The following is a 24759-nucleotide window of genomic DNA, read 5'->3' on the forward strand; positions in this document are numbered from 1 at the left end:
TAATTGTAGAATAGCAATGAGTTATAGTTCATGCTTATAGTGGAATATTAATGTGTTATAGGGCAGCTAGGTAGCACAGCAGATAGAGCACTGGGCCTGGAATCAGTAAGACCCGATTTTAAATCTGGCCTCAGACACTTATTAGCTGTGTGATCCTGGGTAAATCACTTAATCCTGTTTGCCTCAGTTTCCTCACCCATAAAATTAACTGAAGAAAGAAGGAAATGGCAAATCTCTCCAGTATCTTTGCCCCCAACCGCCCCCCCCCAAAAACAAAGCAATCCAAATGGGGTCATCAGAGTTGGACCTGACTGAAACAACTAAACAACAGCATGTTGTAAAGAATTATAAATATGAGTTCAGAGAAACATGAAAAAACTTGTATGTAGTGATGTGGTATGAAGAAAGTAGAGTCACACGAATACTATGCACAGTACAACAATGTAAATAAAGTCATCATGGAGAGACAAGGAAACTCTAGCCAATCATAATGATCATTGTTAGTACCATACATCAAGGTTAAAGGACACATTCCTTCCTTCTATTAACAACTGGTGAACTAGTTCTTTTAGGAAATATGCATGGTAAGAAAGTTTAATGGTAAGTGTCTGTTGCATCAATATAAAGAGAAAAAAAGAGTGAGAAAATGAATGTTTTCTAATTTGGCATCAGCTGGTATGTTTACAGGACACAAAGAAACAATTATCAAATGTTTTAAATGATGCATTGCTTAAATAGAGGCAGCATGACATTATGAAAAGAGTATTGGACCAGAAGCCAGAAAATGTGGATTCAAATCTCAGATCTTTCACTTATTACGTGACCTCGAGCAAGTCACTTAATCTCATTGTTTTTCTTGTGTGAGACCTTTTATCTCCCAACTCAGGGCATTTTCAATGGCTGCCCCCAAGCTTAGAATGCTCTCCCTTCTCACTATTATCTCCTGGATTTCCCAGCCTCCTTCAAGACCTAACTAAAATCCCACCTTCTGCAAGAAGCCTTTCCCAAGACCCCTAAACACTAATGCCTTCCCTCTTGATTATCTCCAATTTATCCCACATATTTTCTGATTATTATAGTTGCTTGCATTTTGTCTATGAGACTATGAGCTTCTTGAGAGAAAGGACTATCTTTTTTCCCTTCTTTGTAACTCCAGCTCTTAGCATAGTGCCTGGCACATAGTAGGTGCTTAATAAATGCTTGTTGACTCCACTTGGCCATCTTTCTGAGTCTCAGTTTCCTCATATGTAAATGGAGTTGAATGATGAGAATACATGCATCATCTATTTCACAAGGCTATTGTGAGAAAAGTACTTTGTAAATCTCTATGAATGTGAGTTATTATTAGTCATAACTGAAACTCTGTGGAGGCCGTGCCTATTTTCTGAGAAACAAAGGAATGAGTATTGAAAGGCACATAGTATTAAAGTAAAACTAACCAAAGATAATGGGACTGAATTAATTCATTTCTGGAAAAGCTATTATTGTACAAATATAATCTAACCCTTTAGCAGTTCCTCAGGGTTTGCCTTTCCCAGCCAAGATAAAGAAACAGAAAGAAATGTCCTTATTTTATGCCATATGTGAGCCTGATTATCAGGTTGTTATGGAAAGCCTCAGTAAAAGAGACCCCACAGATTAGATCTGTTTTTCATTTCTCTAACCTATAAATTGCCACTTGGTGAGAGAGACAGCATGGTCCGGTGGAAAGAACACAAGGTTTGGAGCCAGGAGATCTGGCATAGCCTTGTCTCTAATTAGCTGTGGGAGGGTAGGCAGTGGCTGACCTCTTTGTGCCTTCTTTTCCTCGTTTGTAGGAGGGCCATAATAATTCCTGCCCTAACTACCTCCAGGGACATTGGGCTAATAATTCGAGAGTACTTTGAGAAAAATTAAAGGCACTATCTCAATGTAAAGTATTTTTATCTTCTATATTTTAGAACAGTCAGAACTATATTGGGCAACTTAAAATAACCTAAAAGCTCAAAATCGATGGGAAATGAATGGCTGAGTCATTTTTCAACCTACTTTAGACCACAAGATAGATTCCTTCAAATCTATTTAATCATATAAATGACTGTTTGAGAGCAGAATCATTCTTTCAGGAGCAGCTGGTGGCACAGCAGATAATGTGCTTGTCTTGGAGTCAGGGAGATAGTAGTTCATATCTGACCTCAGGCACTTACTAGCTGTGTGACCCTGGGCAAGTCACTTAACCTCTGTTTGCCTCAGTTTCCTCAACTCCAAATAGGGATAATAATAACACCTACCTGAATAAAGGTTATTGTGAGGATCAAATGAAATAAATATTTGTAAAGCACTTAGCACAGTGCCTGGCATATGGTAGTACTATATAAATGTGTATTCCCCTCCCTTCCTAAAGTCCTTTACAACCTGGCTCCCAACCTATAACTAAATACCTTGTAACAAAACCAGTACTGTTGGGGCAAGAGAGAGGGATGACTCAAAGATGTATAGTGCTTTGAGGTTTATAAAGCATTTTCCTTACAGCAATCCAGTTAGGGAAGTAGTGTAATTATTATTGTACCCATTTTACAGATGTGGAAACTAAGTCTCTGAGAGGTTACATGACTTATCCATAGCCCTATAGCTCTAGCAAGTGTCTGAAGTGGGATTTGAACCTAGGCCTCCTGCCTATAAGCTTAGCATTCCCATTCTGTGTGATAAATGCTATAGTAATGAGTCTTAGCAATTCATGTTTATATAGAGAGGCAGTGTGGTGAAAGGGAAGGATCAAAACCCATCTTTACTTCTTACAACCTGTGTCACCTTTAGAAAGTTGCTTTGGTAGGGGGCAGCTAGGTGGTGCAGTGGATAGAGCATGGGCCCTGGAGTCAGGAGGACCTGAGTTCAAATCTGGCCTCAGACCAAACACCTGACACTTACTAGCTGTGTGACCTGGGCAAGTCACTTAACCCCAATTGCCTAAAAAATAAATAACTAAATTTAAAAAAAAGTTGCTTTGGTGCCCATATCTATAAAAAGAGTGAGTTGAACTAAGGCCCCTTCTAGCTCCCATAGTAAATGATGCCATAAAGTACTTTGCTTTTTTTATGTAGTGATTTCCCCTTAACAACTCTGGCAGGTAAGAAGTACAAATCTTATTTTCTTTGTTTCATGAGGAAACGGCTTTGAAGAAATTAAATGACTAGCCCATAATCATGTGACCAGTAACTGGTAGAATTGAGCCTTGAACCTAGGTCTTCTGACTCCAAGTCCCATAATTTTTCCATTGTAGCTGTGATGGGAGTTCAGAAAGAATAGGATGTAAGTGGGGTAGCTAGGTGGTTCGGTGGATAGAGCTACAGCCTTGGAGTCAGGAGGACCTGAGTTCAAATCTGGCCCCAGTCACTTGACACTTACTAGCTTTGTGACCCTGGGTGAGTCACTTAACCCTGATTGCCTCACCAAAAAGAAAAAAAAAACAGAATAGGATATAGATATAGGACAAGTAAGTTATGATTTAGAGGGATGAGGTCAGGAATACGTCTAGGGCCAGATGGGCACCAAGATGAACTGCCAACATGAGGGTACTTGACACTTTGAGGGGAAAGGAGTGTTACAAAGAGTTGGAGGACTAAAGACAATTTCCACTTAATTCACCTTTTTTTTTTTAGCTCATAGCCCACCATGGCCTTGCATGGAATGCTACCCATTGCCTTTAAGAAAAACATATGGTGTGGAAACTATGTTGTAGGATAAGATTTTAAAAAGATATAGGTAATACTTTCCATGGTCTCAGTGTGACTTTATACAATTTCAAAGGGTGTTTTTTTTTTAACTGAAATTGCTTCTCTTGATCCAAAGGTTGTATCTGCTTCTGGTCTACAGAGAGATGAGGTTTATTTGTTTAACAGGCCTCTGAGCTTTTATATGTACTTCATGATTTTTCTTAGCTCGTGGGACCATGGAGCTAGAAGGGCCTTTGAAATCCTATAATCCTCTAATGTATAGATATAGAAACTGAGGTTGCACAACTATATAGTGGTAAGTCTATGACTAGAGCAAGGGTTCTTAACTTGATATCTGTGAACTTGTTTTAAATTTTTTTTGATAATTGTATTTCAGAATAATTGGTTTCCTCTGTAACCTTATGTATTTTATTTTGTGCATTGAAAAATATTAGGCTGAGAAGTGGTCCATAGGCTTCACTAGACTGACAATAGGGTCCATGACACAGAAAAAAAAGATTAAGAACTTGGGGCAGAGGCTAAGACTTTGGAATCCCACTCTGGATATAGTCTCAGTAATTAGCACAACTGTTTGAGAAAGTTTCTCAAAGGTTTGAAAAACAATAGGATCTCCTAAGTGAAAACTCTGTAATCTTATGCATTTAATTAATTTTCTTAATAGATCCTTTGAATTATAGGGCAAAGGGATCTTCAGCCTAGCCCTTGACCAAATAATCCCTATAGAGACATAGGGTTTTCAAATTAAAAGGGACCTTATAGAGTCTAGTCTCCTCATGATTGTTGTGGCTGTTCATTCATTTCAATTGTGTCTCACTCTTTGTAACTTTATTTGGAGTTTTCTTAGCCAAAATATTGGAGTTTTTTTGTCATTTCCTTCTCCAGCTCATTTTACAGATAAGGAAACTGAGGCAAGTACGGTTGAGTGACTTGCCCAGGGTCACACAGCTAGTAAGTATCGGAGGCCAGATTTGAACTTAGGAAGATGAATCATTCTGACTCCAGGCTTGAGGCTCCATCCACTGCTCCATCTCACTCCTCATGATACAGATGTAGAAACCGAGGCTGCGAAGGATCGATTGAGTGATGTGCTCATGATCACTCATACATGGCAACAGAGCAGGGATCCAGTCCTCACTACCTCGCAGACTCTTTGAGCCCCTATCTCATTTTAAAAATTTTCCTAATGTGACATAATACTTAAAATGTTAATATATTTATCTGTAAGAGAGTATAAGGATCTCCGAACTACATTTTTCAGAAGCTCAGGCATTAGCTCAGCAGCCTTCAGCATGCTCACTTTGGAAGGTAAGGCAAGTAAAGAAGGTCTCGGTCTCCCAGGCCTGGAATGTTCTTCCCTCCTTGTCTCTTCCTCTTGGCTTCCCTGGCTTCCTTAGTATCTTAGCTTAAGTGCCACCTTCAGCAAGAAACCTTTCCCAGTCCTCTTTAATCCTAGTGCTTTCCCCATAAGACTACCTCTAATTTATCCCTTATATATCTTGTCTGTTCATAGTTGCTTGCATACTGTCTCTCCCATTAGATCTTACATAGTAGATGTTTAATAAATGCTAGTTGGATCAACTAACTGAACAAAAACATGAACTGGAGGGTGTAGGCATGAGAAAAGAAGGAAAAAGGGAAAGGTTTACTCTTCCGCTGGGGTCTAAACCATGCTGTTAGAAGTAGTATCTGATGGCTTTTGCCCCTCTAATTCTCAAGTAACAAAGTTCTCTAAATACTTTTTATGCCTAGAAGCCACACCTGCTAGACAGTGAAGCTTCACCATCCATCCAGGTGGGAAGTTATACCCTTTATATTTCTACTGAGAAAGGAGAAGGCCCTCCAAAATTTTTTTGGGTCATGGACTGCTAATTGGGAAGATGGAGGCTAACTTTTCTTTATCTTCTGCAATAGAAATCTGGCTTGGACTTGCCCACTGTGCCATTTCAATCAATCAATATTTTTAAACACCTTCTATGTGCCAGGCACTGTGTTAAGAGACAAAAGATAGTCCCTGTCCTCAAGAAGCTTACAATGTAATGGGGAAGACAACATGCAACCAAATATATACAAAGCAAGCTATATACAGAATAAATAGGAAATATTAACAGAGGGAAGGCAGTAGCATTAAGAGAAGATATAGAAAGGCTTCAAGTAAAAGAAGGAATTCTAGTTGAGATTTAAAGGAAGCCAGGGAGGTCAATAGCCAGAGTGGAAGAGGCAGAGCGTTCCAGGCCTGGGGGACAACCTGAGAAAACACCTAGTGATGAGAGATGGAGCATCTTGTTCAAGGAACAGAGGAGGCTAATGTCCCTGGATCAAAGCCTGCACCTGTACCTGTCAGGGAATAAGGTATATGAAGGCTGGAAAGGTAGGAGGGGGCTAGGTTATGAATGTTTAGAGTTCAAGGGTGGAGAACCTGCAGCCACATGTAACCCTCTGGTCCTCAAGTACAGCCAAGTTTGGATTTGGTCAAAAGGCTGCACTTGAGGACCTAGAAAGACACATGTGGCCTTGAGGCCACAGGTTCCCCACCCCTGGTTTAGACAGTCCAGATTATGAAAATCAGGGTTGAGCTTGAAGTCAGGAAGTGCTGGATTCTATTCCCACCTCAGACACTTACTAGTTATATGACCTTGGCTCATGAAGATAGTTGCTGGCATGAACTACTTGGAAAGACTGATGTATTTTATTTGAAAGGAAAAAATGATTATAAAGAGCATGAGGAAAGGTGAATGAAAATGTTAGATTGATTAGAAAGAGATCAATTAATACATGGCAGTTCTGCAGGGCCTACTAAGTCAGTGAGTCACATGGATCTCAGCAGGGAGTGATTTTTGAGCCTGAAAAGATAAAAACACTCCACACGTGGCTATACTCAATGGATTTTAAGAGCTAAAGAGTAGGGTTTCATAGCTACCACCAGAAATATTGTCACTAAGCCTTTTAATGATCTCATTTGTGGGTACGTGGTCAAAAAGAACTGGCAGCAGAAAGGAAGAAAGGAAATCTAACCTGAAATCTCTGGCATCATTAGGAAAACATAGGAATTAGAAATGTGAACAACTTTTGAAGTCATAGTCAGCTCCCTCAGGCACACGCTATTGTTGATTTTTGTAGATCCAGAGTCTATCTTGTATGCGGGACACCAATTAGTCTTGAGATTTGTTTTATACTAAGAGAGTCAGCATTACCAGAAGCCTATTGTAAAGGACTTACTAATGGAGAGATCCTTTATTCCATCCACAAATTGGAATTCTTGACTTTGAAGTGGGCTGTCACTTATAATGCCTGAGACTATAGGTAAGGAACTTGAATTCAAGTTTGGATAGACTGACAAGAATCCACTGACATATTCTGACAGGTACAGAGTTGGGTGTTGGGTAGGTGGGCTAGCCAACTACTTATTACCAGTGCTAATAATATACACTGAGTTCAGTATGTATTATTAGTCAAAAAGCCTAGCATGATTACAGATACCTTATCCCATATGCCTCACATGTCTAAAGGCACCTTAAGAATCATATAAAGGCTTAAAATAATCTATAACTCGCAGGGAATAAGGCCACTAAAACATGAGAGTATAGATGGAAGTGTGGGACTTCCGCCAGAAAATGTGCCTTCACTGGATATAAATTTTGTGGCTCTGGACCAATCTTCCTTGCCCTATTTTTATGATAGCAGGAGCAACTGTGTGATAAAGGACTACAAGAAGTGATGTGAGGTAGGATTTTTGAGGACTCCAGCTTCATTCCAAAGAGGGTACTTTATTATTAAGATAGTGGCAGAAGTTGGAGGTAAGAAATCTGCTGCCATTACTTAAAGCATACTATTCGATGGTCATGAAAGATCTTTGTGATGACTTTGGTCACTTGAGCCAAGAGAGTACTCTATAGCTGGTTAAAAAAACATTCTACAATTCTAATATGGTAGCAACCCTCTGGATGAAGTATGAGATTCATGTTCGGTGTGTTCGGAGGAAAGTACAAATGATTTATTTGTATTGCTTATCTATCTGGAGAGTAAAAGCATCAGCAGCAAACTGTTGGAACTTGTGTATGTAGATTTTGAATCTCTGGAGGGAAGTTGAAAGAATGTGCATAGTATCTTTGTGGTGACAGACCATTTCACCTGGTAAGTACAGGTTTACTCAGCCAGGAATCGGAAAGTTGTCTCCTTCAGTTGTCAAGATGTTGTGGGAGAAGCAGAGTGTCATCCATTCTGTCTATCTTGGGAGCAGTGGTGCTAGCAAAGGAGTATGATCATTGCTCTTGAAGCATGGCCAATGGTCCTCAATCCCTCAACTCCAGGGAGAAGGTAGAAAAGAGAAAGAGAGCAACATGGCTCTAGACAATGCTTCAACAATACTTTGAAGGTTTGTTGCTTTTTTCTTTTTGATTATACCTTTCAGACACTGAGACTTTGGTGACCCCATTGGCAAGTCTTTAAAAACCTTTCTGCCCTCTAGCTGGAAGTATGTTGAGAAATCAGCACTATGAATAGAGATCGGAGAAAGAAGAAATGATCCAGTGGAGCTGCTTGTAGCTGACCACCTCACCGACAGAATATCAACTGAGTAAGCAGCTAAGTGGTGCAGTGGACAGAGCACCAGGCCTGGAGTCAGGAAGATCTGAGTTCAAATCTAACCTCAGACACTTGCTAAGTTTCTTTATATAGATGAGCTGGGGAAGGAAATGGCAAATGGTTTCAGTATCATTGCCAAGAAAACCCTACAAAGAGTCAGACACAACTAAAATGAATAAACAACAACAAAAGTCAAAACTGTCTGTGTCCCCTCACTAAATCAAGCCAGCTCTTGGTAGCCTGCTCAGCGCATACTTCACCTCTCATCTGGTTGTCCCCTCTGGCCCACCCACTACAAACATTTTCTACCCCTTGCTCTTGGCTCAGTATTCAAATCTGTACTACTATACTCCCATTGTTCCTAGAAAGGGTGTGTCAGTTGACTGCCCTTTAGATTAGCTCACCACATCAGTGACTCCCTGGGTGCTTCCTTCTCTGGCTACCATTCCCATAGAAGTGCTATTTCCACTGAGGCCAGAGACTGCCTCCCTTTTATACTTGTATGCTCGGTGTCTGGGCACATAGTTAAAGTTTAAGAAATGATTTTTCATTCATTAGTTAATGAACGCTTGTTGATTTAGCTCCTAGCTGTAGACCTTGCATTGTGTTTTAAGTAAATATCCCTTGTTTTTTTCTGGGTGTTATCTTTGGCCGAATTGAGATGTCTGGAACTGCGCGCATTAGCATTCTCAGTATTTTGTTCTGGCTTGGTCAGAGATTCAATGGAAATAGGGTCTCATAATGGGGATTGAATTAGTCAGTTAGCCCTTGATAAATAACCAAGGAATTGGGAGGAGCCAGCATGGGAGGCAGGGCACACCAGGGGATCTGGGTGATACACAGCTAAAAATGAACAAGTAGAAATAACATGGCTGGAAAAAACTTTTGAGAGACAGGATGGAACAGTGATGAGTCTTAGAGTAAGCACACCTGAGTTTGAATTCTGTTGCTAATACTTATCTGTGTGTTCCCTGGCAAGTCACAATTTCAATGAGGCCCACTTTCCTCATCCTTTTAACGGGGATGGTATGCATGTTTCCTGTCTTACAGGATCAGAGGCAAGATCTGAATCTATGTCTTCCTGACTCCAAACCCAACACTTTCACCACTAGACCAAGCTGTCTTTGAGTTGAAAGGAAAATGCTTTGTAAATATTAAAGTGCTATATATAGCAAATGGGAGCTATCATTCAGTAACTTTAATTATTCATCAATGCATTCTTTGTTCTACGTCAGCCTCCGGAGTGATTGGAAGCCAGGCAAAACCTTGACCATCCATGCATTTCCTTCCTAAAGTTAGAGCTAAGCCTTTGGTCTCCCATAATTCCGTGTAAAAATCTGGGGTTTTATTCTTCAATATTTATATATAGGATCATAGTATTTAGAGATAAAAGTCTAATCTCAAGTCCAATCTTCTCATTTTTCAGTGAAGAACTTGAGAGATCTGGAATCAAATAACTTTCCAAAGGTTACACTGGTAGTAAGTTAGAGAAGAAATAATTATTGTTTAACATAGATATTGTTTTGGGTGAAAGATGAAAGAACTGAAAAAACAAAAATAGAAGTCCATTACACCTGATTTTGTTTATTTCTAAATTTCATGTGTGTTTTGAAAAGTATCCGTAAAATGAAACATAACATTATTTTTGCTGTTATCCATACAGTTAATCAACTGTTGGCATCCCTTAATAAGGAATGCTTATGTATCTTCTGTAGATGTGTGAAACCATCCAGCGCCACCAGGTGGGATGAGTGAGCCGCTTTCTGAAGTCCATTTCTTGGGAATTAGAAACTTCTCTCCAGCAATTTATTCAGGCAGACCTTCTACCTGGATCCCTTTTTTATTTTATTTTTTAATGGGATCCGGGTAAAGCAACTTGGGAATATATTCTCATAATAAGGGGAAAGTCATGTACCTTTTTGAAAAACCATGGAAGCCTTCAACTCATTAAACCTCGTAACTAATCCAGTGGTTCAGAATACAAATAGATGTATAACCCGGCTCCCATTCTGGGTCTGGAGGTGGCATTTGGAGCCTGCTCAATCACTCCTCAGGTAATTACGTATTTACCAGGGTCCTTCAGACTACCCACCTGTTCTCCTGGGGCCTCCAGCATTGTAGGGGTAGTTTGGTAATGAGTAAAGTTTTAGATGTGTGAGAGAAATAGTTTGGAAGAGGAGAGGAAAAAATATATGCGTAATTCATTCATAGTAGATATTCAACAAGTAGTTAATCATTGACTGAGTTTTGCACTGATCATATTGTATAGAGATTATATAATGTATATAATTATATACTAATTAAAGTATACAATTCACATTTGTATAGGGTTTTACAGTTTACAAACTTTATGCAGTAAGTAAGTAGTGCAAGTATTTTAATAGATATTATTCATATCTTTTGGTTTTATATCTTTTAGATTTGTATTGGGTAGCTAGGTGGTGCAATGGATAGAGTCCCGGGCCTGGAGTCAGGAAGACTCATCTTCATGAGTTCAAATCTGGTGTCAGACATTTACTAGCCGTGTAATCCTGGCCAAGTCACTCAACCCTGTTTGCCTCGGTTTCTTTGTCTGTAAAAATGAGTTGGAGAAATAACAAACCACTCCAATATCTTTGCCAAGAAAATCCCAAATGGGGTCACAAAGAGTCGGACGTGACTGAAAAACGATTCAACGACAACAACAGAATTAGTATTTCCCTCTCTTCCCCACTGTCCCTTGCCTACCCTCTCATACCCTCTCCCCTTCCCTATACCAAGAGAATCATTCTCTATAACAAGATTTTTTTTTAAAGAGAAGAGATGATGGAGTCAGGGTACAGAATGAGATATAATTTTTGAACATAGCCAATGCAGTAATTCGTTTTGATTGTGCATGTTTGTTATAAGAATTTGGTTTCTCTTTTCTTTTTTTTTTTAACAGTGGAAGGAGATGAGAGAGAAAATCAATTTTATTGATTAAAAAATTAAATTTAATTTAAAAAAGAAAAGGAAGAAGAGAAAGTTACTTTTAAATAAATTAGATATTGTCATGCAGTGTTACACACCTGTGGACTTCCCATGTCTGGAAAGGAGTTGGGGGGAGGTGTTTTATTTTTTCCTTGTGGCCAAACTTATTCTTTATCATTTTCCAACATTGATTTTAGATTGCTTTGTCGGGGCTTGTTCTTACCATTTACACTATTGCAGTGACTGTGTGTATTGTTTTCTTGGCTCTGCTCACTTCGAATTAATTCACATAAGTCTCTCCTTGTTTCATGTTCACTGTTTCTTACAACATAGTTATATTCCATTACATTAATATACTACAATTTGTTTAGCCATTCTCCAACTGATCTATTTTGTTTCCATAACTTTGCTACTACCAAAAAAAAAAATGCTGCTATAAATGTTTGGTTTATAGGGAACATTCCTTTTTGTCTATGATATCTTCGGGGTTTTGGAATCCTTAGTAGTGGAATCTCTGGATCAAATGTTATAGACATTTCAGGCACTGTTTATAGAATTTCTAATTGCTTTCTAGAATGGCTATGCTAATTCACAGCTCCACCAATAGTGTTATCAGTGCGTCTGTCTTTCCATAACCGCTCCAAAATGGACTCTTCTCATCTTTTCGTCATCTTTGATAATTTACTATGTAGCGTTAAAGAGGGAAGAGTGGGGCTCCAGGAGAATAGTGAAGCTGTAAGTGTTGCAAGGTGCTATCCTTGTGTATAGACATTTCTAGCCTCTTCTCCCCACTGCCTCCTCCAACGGAGACTTTCATTCTTGCCAGGAAGTAGAAGCAACCACACTTCTTCCTTCAGAAACAGGGGATACTAGGCTAGAGATATATCTCAGAGAGAGGGAGTACCAGGCAAGAAATATATCTATCTGCTCCCTTAAATATTGTTCATCTAGGGAATATGATCAGGTTTCATCTAACTTTTGATCACTTTGCCATTTCTGGGAGGAAGGAGGGCCCTATATCCAAGGCTTGATCCATTTCCCACCTAATACCAGTTCCACAATGAATACACATGGTAAATAGCAAAGAAGTCCTTTTATGCAAATTCTAGCACAACGGAAATCAGAGAAGGTATACCTAGGACAACATAAACAAGACAATACAGAGTGTTGGAATTTTCCCATTGGAAGTGAGATTACTTAGCTCAATGAAGAGAGAATGTCCTTGTTTTCACCCGGGGAAACTCATTGCAGTATCTAGCAAGCTGGGAAAAGGGACGTGATAGAGCCTTCCAGCTTCTGTCATGTCTTTTCCTGCAGCAACCTGAAGTGGAGTTGGCCTCTTCCATCTTTTCTCTGGAAGTTACAAGCCACGCTCCCTCTGATTCCCCCTCCCCCTTTTCCCTTTTCCATTTTATTTGAATGTGATGCATTTCTGTACCCAACTGTATGTGTTTATTCTTCCTATTTTTGACCAGTTCAGATGACAGCAAGGTTCAAGTGTCAGCTGCTCCCATCCATTCCTCCTCCTTGTTTGTGTATCTATTTGTGTATTCTGATTATGGGAGACAATTTTCTCTATCTTTCCTTTCCCCCCAGTGTATTGCTTTGCCCCTTTCTTAACATTCTTCTATTAAGATCATTAAAGGCATAACAGAATCACTCCTAGGCTTTGCCTAATTGGACTTCCTTTATGAACCCTGATAATGATAGAATTCAGAGGGAACATGTATATCATCTCCCCATATTTAAATGTAAACAGTTCATCCTTGTTTAATATTCTCTCATTGTTCATTCATGTTTACTTTTTAAATCTTTCTCTTCATTCCTATTTTTGAACTTTAGAATTTCTCAGCAGCTTTGGTCTTTTCATCAGGAATACTTGCAAGTCCTCCATTTCATTACAGGTTCATTTTTTCCCCTGTAGCATTATACTCAGTTTTGCTGGGTAAGTTATTATTGGTTATAAGCCTCTATCCTTTGCCTTCTGGAATATTATATTCCAAATCCTTTGGTTGCTGAATTGTGTGTGATTCTGACTGGATCCTTGGTACTTTAATTCTTTCTTTCTGACTACTTGCAATATTTTTTTTTCCGTTGACCTGGAAGCTCTGGATTTTGGCTATCATGTTTCTAAGAGTTTTCATTTTGAAGTTTCTCTCAGACCACTGGTGGATTCTTTCTATTTCTACTTTGCCCTCTGGTTCTAGGAGATATGGGCAGTTTTCTTTTAATATTTCTTGCAATAGAATGTCAAAACTCTTTTTTTAGTCATAGCATTCATACAGTCCAGTGATTCTTAATTTTTTCCCTCCTTGATCAGTTTTGTAGATCAGCTGTTTTTACTATGAGATGACTTATATTTTATATTATTTTTTCCAGCCTTTTAAATTTGTTTTAATATTTCTCATTGCTTTGTGGAGTTGTTGGCTTCTATCTGGTGCACTATAATGTTTCAAGGAGTTTGTAGCTTGAGTAAGGTTTTGTACCTCATGCCAAGCTGTTAACTCTCTGTCCAATTTTTTCTTCCATAGCTTTCATTTCTCTTACAATTTTTTCCCACAAACATTTTCATTCTAGTTCTAAAAACCATTTTTAGCCTCTTTTTTAAAAAAACGCTCTTGGGGACAGCTAGGTGGTGCAGTGGATGGAGCACAGGCCCTGGAGTTAGGAGGACCTGAGTTCAAATATGGCCTCAGACACTTACTAGCTAGCTGTATGACCCTGGGCAAGTCACTTAACCCCCATTGCCTCCAAAACAAAACAAAAACCTCTTACTTCATCTTTTCCAGGAATTCTAGTTGAGTTTGTGCCCAAATTGTATTTTTTTTTTGGAGGCATTGCTTGTAAATGTTCTGGAGTCATTTTTTTCTTCTGCATTAGATTCTTAGGCAGCCCTGTCATCATAATTGTTCATTATGGCTGGATTCTGCTTTGCCCATTCTTCTACCCTACTTCCAGACTTTGGATTTGATGTTAGGCTGGTCTCTGTCTTGCCAGATTTTCTGGACTGGTTCTGTTGCTGCTTTCTTGGGGTTATTGAGTATTGTATTATTCCGGTAGCTTGGAAATAGGCTGAGGACCTTCAAGCTTTCAGTGTTCCCCAAGTAGTCTGGACTTATGCAAAGTTTGATTATTGCTACCCTTAATCTGAGCTCTGTTCCTGACCTGGAACATGGACCTGAAGTAGAACTGCACCCCTGCCTATCAGCCAGCTGGAAAACTCTTGATTCAGAGTGGAAGAAACTCTTTTCTGGAAGTAGAAGCTGAAGAAAAGGCTCCCCTTTGGTTTGAGATTCCTACCCTAATTATTCTTCTGCAGGCTGGGCTAAATGTTAGAAATGAGATTCTGTTCTGTGCCTGGAGGCTGAGCCACACTGCTGTTCCTGCTGGCTTTTAATCTTCTTTTTTCTCCATCTACTGCCTGGGGTTTTTCTACCTGGGAATAACACCCCCAGATATTCTCAGTCTGGCCTGGATCTGTGACCTAGATCAAAGTAGTGAGTAACAGCACCATATTGCATCCATCCCCATCACAGTGCCCCAGTATGGGAACGGCAGTGGCCTAGAGTAGATCTGGGACCTCTTCTTATGGGAATACATAGCCTCTCCAAGGGCACTGGAGAGCTTTTCCCACAGTGTGCTCCTGGCTTAACCCTGTTCTCAGTGTCCACAGACTTCCCTGTTTATCTCCCTATGCCCAGCTGGGCTAGAAAAATGACTCACTGTTACTTTTTCTGGATTTTCCCATTAGAATTAGATCTCATGCATTTTCTAGATTTATTTAGAGGAGTTTTGTGGAAAGTAGCTCACCATACTGCTTGCTAACACTCTGCAATCTTGGCTCTGCCTCCAGGCCTATCTTTTTAACAACAATTTTCAGCAAGTCATGCTGTATGGCTACAAGTCATATAATACCACAATTCCTTAAGAATTAAAGTTGAAGGACATCTAAAGGGAAATGGAGAGATAAATGGTAGGTAAGAGGAGATTGTAAAACATATATTGCCAACAAAGAACTATGAAAGAGAAACATCATCAAAGATGTACTCATTTCCTGTATGACAGGAAAAGAAAGTAGGCTGGTCACATAGAAAGAGCAAAGGATATCTAATAGGCAGTCTAGATGCTCCTTTGGTTTCTGTGTAATGTCGAGAGTTCCATAAAAAGACCCTTCCACACCTAGCATGTTGGGTTGACTTCCTGTAGAGTATTTAATCAAACAGTAAGTATTTATTGAGCACTTACTATGTACCAGATGTTATGCTATATAAAGATTAAAAAAACAATCACTGCCCTCAAGAAGCTTACTTTCTATTGGGAAAACAACAAATACATATATACATGTAAGTATATATCAAATAACTGTTGAGTAGTCAGGGAGGGCCGTCATCAGGAAGTAATGGCCTGGACAAGAATTGCATAGGATGAGGTGTAAATGGGCTGTGATTAGCGCTATTGGAAGGATCACCCATATTAATGATATGATACATGTTATCATCATCTTAATAATAATGATCATAGCTAACATTTATATAGTGCTTTGGATGTCCCAGGATCTGTGCTAAGCGCTTACAAATATTATTTCATTGGATCCTCACAACAAGCCTCACTTTACAGATGACAAAATGGAGGCAGACAGAGGTTAAGTGACTTGCCCAGGGTCACACAGCTAATAAGTATCTGAGGCTGGATTTAAACTCAGATCTATCCACTGCTCTGCCTAGCTGCCCTATATAATGTATTTAAGCAGTTCATTCACTTTTTACACATAATACTGTGTTGCATTTGATAATGAAGACTATTTTGAGCTTCTTTGTCAGCTGTTTGTAGCTCATATCCTAGTGTTAAATACTTTAGTATTGGTTTGTTGTTGTTGTTATTGAGTCATTTCAGTCATGCCTGACTCTTCATGAGCCCTCTTGGTGTTTTCTTGGCAAGGATGTTGGAGTGGTTTGCCATTTCCTTCTCCAGCTCATTTTACAGGTGGGGAGACTGAGGCAAACAGGGTTAAATGACTTGCCCAGGGTGACACAGTTAAAAAGTGTCTCAGGTCGGATTTGAACTCAGGTCCTCCGGACTCTAGGGTGGGTGCTGTATCTACTTTGCCACCCAGCTGCCTCTGTAATGTTGTTTTATTACGCATTGATTTACCCAGAGCCACATATCTTCAATGCTTCTGGTTCAGTCTTCCTCGTTGCTCAGGACCATTAGTCTCTGCCTAGCTTCACTGCCTTCTTTCTACTTCTCTTTTTCTAGAGCATCCTCCTTTACAGAATTAGCCTAAAACAACTCCCCTCCTGGAGGCATCTCTCTTCTGTGGCAAAACTCCAGTATCTCTTAGTACAGAATTGTCAAACTGAGTTTCTAACCTGCCTTTTTACACTGAAAGCATTGTATCTTTCCCTGGATGTATTCAGTTAACCCCTCTGGCTTTCTTTGGGCAAATGATTCAGCAAATTGACTTTGTAAAGAAGCCAGACTCTTAACACACAATATATTAAAAAAAAAAAGTTAACTCATGAGTGTCTAAGTTACTAGGAGGTACCAGGTAAGGACAGAACTCTGCAATAACCAAGAAATCAATAAATGCTTGTTGATGGTTAATTGATAGGTTACTGCAAGTAAACAGATTGAAAAATACTTGCTCTTGCCTAGTATGTCCTAAGAGCATAAATACACACATGGTTTCTGTTTAGTGGTTTCTCTGATGCTGCCAAGGGGCATGGTTAGAACCTGATCCAGCTTTACATAGGCAAAATGGGCAGCTTATTTTTCAAGTTGTGAGCTGACAAACATAGAGCATGAACAGATGATCAGGCTGCATTAGCCATATAATACTGAGCATAGGTGTAAAGAGTTTGTTTGGCATTGTAATCAAACAGCACAAAATGAATCCAACATATATCACTGCTAGTTCTTACACATATCATAAGTAGCCACAAATAGTAAGTGGTTTTCTTAAATCATTGCCCCACTTTATTTTTAATACATTTTATTGATGCTTTTTATCTATATCATCATCTATATCACATTTCTGGGGGCAGGGAAGAACTTCTCCCCCTACAGATTGAACCCTTCCTTAAGACAAAGAAAAACAATTAAGCTAAAACACCCTATAAAGTGACCATACTTAACAATGTAAACAACATTCTACCCTAGTAATACCTCACCTCTCTGCCATGAGGAAGGAGGTACATGTATATTTCATTATTATAACAGCTCATATTTATAGTGCACTTACAAAATGTTTTCCATGAAGCAACTTTGTGGGGTGAAAAGTATATGATTTATGACATACCATTTATAGACGAGGAAAAGTTGAGATTTGCCCAAGGTTATATAACTAGAAGGTGCCAGGGCTTAGCTTAGGCTTGAACTCAGGTCCTGACTTTATACTCATTGGGATTTCCACCATATCATGCTACTGCTAAATAAATGGCTGTAGTTAGCATTACTTTTACACAGGCAAACTTGTTTACTTTTTCTTTTTATAAGAAATGCAGAGGGCTGGCCTCCAGGTCAGGAAAAACATTAGATCAAATCCCATCTCTGACACACTGTGTGACCCTGGGAAGTCATTTAACCTCTCAGGATTCAGAGGTGTCAAACTCAGGGCCCTCTGGTGCAAGAAGCTAGCAAAACCTGAGTATGGCTAAAGCCAAATTGAAATGTAATTGGGAAATGTTTAATAAAAACAAATAGAAAGGCAATACAACCTAGGTAGTGTTAATTTGTGGTTTTCTAATTCAACACGTGGCCCACAGGGATTCAGTTTCCTTTTGATTTTGTTGTTTGATTTTGTCACCACTGCTCTGGGTAATATTCTAAGTCAAGAAGTTGGTGACCTGCAGTAGAAGAAAGACTCCTCCTCATTTGAGAGATCCCTGTATCAGTGAAATCATAGGTTTACTCTCTATGTCTGTCTCTTTTTGACCCCCTGTTCGTGTTGTTTGTCACTTACCTGCCTCTATTTACCAAAAGGGGCCAGGCTCTGAGAAGTCCCGTGTCTATGCATAAAACATGTCATTACAAGTATACATTCTACTCCATGCCTATAGGTATCTATACAGCTATAAACTTCACCCAACTGCGAGGGAGGAGGGGAGAACAGAGAGACGTGTGAAGCAGCCAAACCGAGATGAGGTTATTAGGAGAGAAGAGCCAGAAGCTGGAAGCCCAAAACACTCAGTCGCAATGGAGACAAGTTTTCATATGACAAGGAGTGTTTGCCTGGGCCTTCCTCTGTATTGTGAGCTGGCCAATGCTGTCCATTCTTGCTATTACATCTTGGACGCCTCCTACTCCACAGGGCTTTGTCTGGTATTTGTCAGTTAGTAAACAAGCATTTATTAAGCACTTACTATATGCCAGGCCCCATGTTAAACACTGAACATGCAAAGAAAAGCAAAAATATGACCTGCCCTTAGGCAGCTTACATTCAACATGTAAACAAATGGGTTCATTTAAGGTACCCAGAGAATCGATGTATGGTAACTTTAGAGGGGGAAGCTCTAGCTGAGGCCTTCCACACGAGGTGGTATTTGTTCTGAGTCTTGAGGGAAGCCGGGGACTCTAAAAGGCAGAAATTAGGAGGAAGAATGTTCCAGGCAAATGTGGACAGCCAGTCTTTACACTGTCACAGGCTGTCATATGCCAAGCAGCCAGTGGGCTAGAATAGCTGCATCATAGATCGAGTAAAAGAGTAAAATGCAAGAAGATTGGAAAGGCAGGGAAGGACAAGGTTGTGAAGGGCTTCAGATGTTAAACAAAGGATTTTGATATTTGATCCAGAAAGCAAAAAGGAGCCGTTGTAATCAGGACCTAGAGCACACAACATCTTGTGCGGGGTAAGAATACTCAATGTCCTCTAAACTCCAAGCAGAAACACCCTGAAATACCTAGAAATAAGAGACCCCAATGGAGAAAAAAAAACATGTTTTCTTCACTTCTCTTTAAGAAGGAATGTGTATATACATACACAGAGCCATAGTTTTATATTTGGAAGGGACGTTAGAGGTCATCTAATGCAATGCCTCCATTTTCAGATAGGGAACTGAGGCCAAGAGACCTTCATGCCTAGAATCACATATTAAGTGTGAGGCAGATTTTGAACTCAGGTCTTGCTGACTCCAAGGTCAACCTTTTTATCAACTAAAGTATGCAGCCTCTGTCCCCAAAGTTACTTCTGTTTTAGAGTTCTATCCTTTCATCTGCTCTTGAATAGAAGCTCATATAACATTGGCTAGGGGAGTGAGCAAGCAAGATTAAAAGTAGATGTGAGGTCGCCAATTCCCAAACAACTCCTTGAATGGCTTGGGAGTAAGTGCTACCAAGATCCTGCCACAAGTATTGTTGATTGCATACCTTGTGCTGAACCTGGTTTTTTCAAACTTGCATTCCAGATTAATCCTGCCACAATATCCTGCTGATACCACTGCCTGGGACAGTGGGTGGTGCATTAGATAAAACACTGGGTCAAGAAGACCTGAGTTCAAAACTGGCTTTAGACACTTACTAACTATGTAACCTTGAACAAGTCACTTTAACCACTGTTGCCTCAGTTTCTCCAACTGTGAAATGGAGATAACACCACCTACCTCCTAGACTTATTATGAAGATCAAATGAGGTACTTGTAAAGTACCTTAGCATAGTGCCTGGCACTAGTAGGCACTTAACAAATGTTTCTTCTTAGAGTAGGTGCTTAACACATGGAGAGCCCATTGATCATTACTGATATTCTAGACTTACACGGATCTGAGTTCATGCTTTGGGAGCTTCCCAATAATTATTACTCTCTGTGATCTCTATGACTCAGGTTTGTCTGCACCCAGAAGAGTCTCTCTGGGAACATTAGAGTGTGGCTCACTTTAATTCTTCCCCAAGGGTACTAAATTTGTTTCCTACAAACCAGACTTGTAAGGTGTAGAACCTAGAAAACACTTGATTAGCATTTCTCTAAAAAATGCTCACTTAAGTCCACTTAACAAGGGGATATTAACTGATCCAGAGTAAAGTGAGCAGAACCAAGATAATACTTTCTACAATAACAGGATTGTAAAGATAAACCACTTTGAAAGACTTAGGAACTCTGATCAAGAACCAATAATGATTCCAGAAGATCAATGATGAAGAATGTACTTGACAGAGATGAGATAGACTCAAGTTAGAGAACGATCCCCCCCCACACACACACACAAACACACACTTGGACACGACCGATGTGGGAATTTGTTTAGCTTGACCATGCATATTTTTTACAAGGATCTTATTTTGGTTTTATTTGTTCAGTGGAGGGGAAGGGGGGAGTGCAGGATATAGTAAGGAGCCAAAAGTTTTTAGAAAGAACCCTGGCCTATCTTCTAGACTAGGACTTTTTCTATAAACTTTCTCCTCCCCATATTGGATTACATTATGGAAGAGGCTGTATCTTTGACCCTTGATAGGCAGGCTGAAATATGATTTTGGGAGAATATTCCACAATGCTACAAATATAGCTTAAGCAAGTTTGATTAGATACTGCTAACCCGAGGAAGTGGGTAGTGGCCCTGTGAAAATGATGACACAGTAGCAGTAGCTACGGCAATAACTAGATCAGGGATCTCTACCTTTGCCCAGCCCAGTGAGTCCTGCCAAGTTCTGCTGTAGAGGCAGTGCAGACGAACTCAGTAGCTTTTTATCTTAGGAGTAGTCACATCTGCAACTATGGTTGTGTCTGATATCACATACGACGTTTCACCTTGGACCAAGTCAAGGAGGGTTTTTCAACATATAGTTTATCAAGTGGCACCATTTATTAGAACTCATCAGTCTTGACTAAAGAGAGCACCCTGCTGACCCACTTTAAATATGGGAATTTGGAATGGGCACAGCAGTAGAGGAAGACAATTAGAATTGTATAGCAGAGATAAGCTGTGAAAGACCTACCTACAGTTAGGTCATATCAAAGGAGACATTTAAACTAGATTCACTGGCATATAACTGTCAAATCAGTCCATATATCTCATTCTCATTATGGCACATGAGAGAGTTGGCAGGTGGGCTTCTTCTTTTCTTTTTTGGTAAATTTTTTAAAATTTTAAACTTAAATACAAAATGAGAAAAGAATAAAAAAACATTGCCATGTACGCAGCAGACCATAAGAGAGGATTCAATATAAAACAATAACTTTTCTTTTCAAGAAAACCTATATAATAAATACTACACATTGTTTTTAAAGCTGTCTAGTGTTTCTTTGCCTCCTTGTTGTTTTTCTTTTGTTCTCTGCTGTGCACTTTTTACTTTGTCTCCTCCCTCCCAAGAAGGCTACAATTAAGTGTAGAGATAAATACACACACACATACACACACACACTATATATATACATATACATAGATATCTATAAACATTCACATATATACACATGTACACTCATACACAGATATGTAGGACTATACTGTGCTTATTTCTTCCTATCATTTCTCTGAAGGTGGATGGCATCTTCCTTCCTAAATCCAAATCTTTCTATATTTTTCTAAATCAATCAACTCATAATTTTCTATACCACAGCAATATCCCAATCCATCTTATCTAAGAGATTGTCTAGGAAAGTTTCCCCCCCACTTTTCTGCATTCCTTCTATTCTTGGATATGTGTGTTATTTATACAAGAAAATTTTAATTTAAAATAATCAAAATTATCCTTTTTATACTTTGACAATGCTGTTGCCTTATAATATGGTTTAAGGTCTGATATGGCTGAGTCTATTTCCTTTATTTCTTTTTTTCCTGGTTTCTTTGAAGTTCCTGACTGTCTGTTCTTCCAAATGAACTTTGTTATTACTTTTTTTCTAACTCAGTAAAATAATTTTTTAGTAATTTAATTAGGATGACATTGGGTAAATAGATTAGGTAGGTAAAATTGTCATTTTAAAAATTATATTGGCTTTATCTTTTCACAAACAATAAATATTACTTCAATTATTTAGATCTGAGTTTATGTATATAAAAAGTTTTATATTTATGTTCATATAGTTACTGTGTCTGTTTTGGCAGGTATATGCTCAGGTATTTTATACTCTCTAGGTATTTTAAATGGTCTAAAACATTATTGAATAATATTGCTGACACATAGTGTAGTTTCTCTATTTTTCACTTTGATTAAATATATTTTAACTTCAACTTTGTCTGAGATCATTATTACTATACCTGCTTTTTTTTACACACTAAATTCTACTCCTTCCCTTTATTTTATCTTTGTGTTCATCTCTAATTTTTATAACATTTCCTGAAAGCAACATATTGTCGAATTCAAATTTTTAATCTGCCATCCATTTCGTTTTATGGGTAAGTTTGTCCCATTGGCATTCTAAGCTACAATTACTCTTTGTATATTTTCCTCCTTCCTATTTTTTCTCACTGTCCTTCTTACCCTATTTACCCTTTCCCTCATCACTCCTCTGCTTTACTTCTATCTGCTACCTTGCCCTCCTATTCCCTAACATACCCACCTCTCTAAGAGTCCCTCCCTTATCCTCTCCTCTCACCCTATCCCCTTGCTCTCTTATTTCTTTCTGAATTTAGAAGACTTTTATGCTCTTCTAGATATATATGTTGTTCCCTCTTTAACTCATTTCCCGATGAGAGTAAGGTTCCAGCACTGTCTGCCCTCCCCTCTACTAGCTTCTTCTGTATCCATTTTTCCTTTTATGTTTCATTTGTTTGAGACAATTACTCCTTTTTATCTCTCCCTACAGTTTTATTTTTTTAGAATCACCTTATCACACTCAGCTCAGCCCACGCCTTTCTTTCAAACTACCCAAATAATCATGACAATCATAAGAGTACTGCTAATGTTTTTCACATACACAAAGTAAACAATTTGACCTTATTGAGTCCCTTATAATTGGTCTTTAATGTTTACCTTATATTTCTCCTAGATATGTCAAATTTCCCCTTAAGTTCCGGAGTTTTTATCACAAAACCCTGAAAGTCTTTGAGTTTGTTAAGTGTTCATTTTTAAAAATTCAGGATTATACTTAACTTTGCTGGGCAATGTAACCTTAGTCATAACCCCTACTCTTTTGCTCTATGGAATATAGTAGGTCCTTGGATGTAGTAGCTGCTAGGTCTTGTGTAATCCATGTTGTAGCTCCATCAATTTAAATTGTTTTTTCTTGTTGCTTCCAATATTTTCTCTTTAACCTGTAAACTTTGAAACTTGGCTATGATATTCCTGTAAGTTTTCCTCCTGGGATCTCTTTCAGGTGGTGATCAGTGGATTTTTTTTTCTATTTCTACTTTGCCTTCTTGTTCTAGAACTTCAGGGCAATTTTCCTTGATAATTTCTTGTAATACTGCATCAAGATTTTTTTTTAAATTGTAATTTTCAAGTAGTCTGGCTATTGTTATATTATTTCTCCTTGATCTTTTCTCCAGATCAGTTGTTTTTCTGATGAGATGTTTCACTTTCTCTTCTATTTTTTCATTCTTTCAATTTTGTTTTATGATTTCTTAGTGTCTTAGAATGTCATTAGTTTTCTCTTACCCTATTCTAGTTTTCAAGGTATTTTCTTCCTTAAGTTTTTGATTCTCTATTTCTAGTTAGTTGACTTTCTTTTCATAATTTTCTTGATTTTCTTGGATTGCTTTTTTTTCCCTAATTTTTTCTCAGTCTCTCTTATTTGAGTTTAAAAATCCTTTTAAGTTCTTCCAAGAACTCTTTTTGTGCTTTGACATTTCTCATTGAAAAAGGAGTGGAGTTTTTAGCTTCATTATCTTCCTCCGAATATAAACCCAGATCTTCTCTATCCGCATAGTAACTATCCATGTTTGGGTTCTTTCTCCTTTGCTTACTCATCTTTTTTTGTTTTTGTTTTTGTTTTTAGGAGCTATTAGTATAATCAAGTTGTAGTCCTGAAGTATGGGGGAATGATGTCCCAAGCCTCAGGGCCTTTTTTAAAAAAAAATATATATATTTATTTATTTATTTTTAGTTTTCAACATTCACTTCCATAAGATTTTGAGTTTCAAATTTTCTCCCCATCTCTCCCCTTCCCTACCCCAATATGACATGTAAATTGATATAGGCTCAACATATACATTCATATTAAACCTATTTTCACATTAGTCATGTTGTAAAGAAAAATTAGAAGCAATGGGAGAAACCATGAGAAAGAAGAAACAAAAGAAAAAAGAAAGAGAGCGTGCAAATAATATGCTACATTCAGACTCCATTGTTCTTTTTCTGGATGTGGACAGCATTCTCCATCATGAGTCTTTTGAAGTTGTCTTAGATTCAGGTCCTTCTTACTGTTATTCTCTGAGGTCTCTCTTGAAGCCCAACCTTGGGCTCTCCTCTCCACTCTTAAGCCATGGCCAGGGCCCCTAGCCACACTGTGCCAAAAATGATCTTGCTCCCTGGGATCCTTCTGGTGGCTGCAAACTATAGCTGTCCTCTCTGCCTTGGAACTGTACTAGCTCCTTCTCCCTGCAGCCACAGCCTAGGATATATTTGGTCAGCACAGCTGTGCTTGGGGTC

Source organism: Phascolarctos cinereus, unplaced genomic scaffold, assembly GCF_003287225.1.
Source record: "Phascolarctos cinereus isolate Bilbo 61053 unplaced genomic scaffold, phaCin_HiC Scaffold_3;HRSCAF=262, whole genome shotgun sequence".
Lineage (NCBI taxonomy): Eukaryota > Metazoa > Chordata > Mammalia > Diprotodontia > Phascolarctidae > Phascolarctos > Phascolarctos cinereus.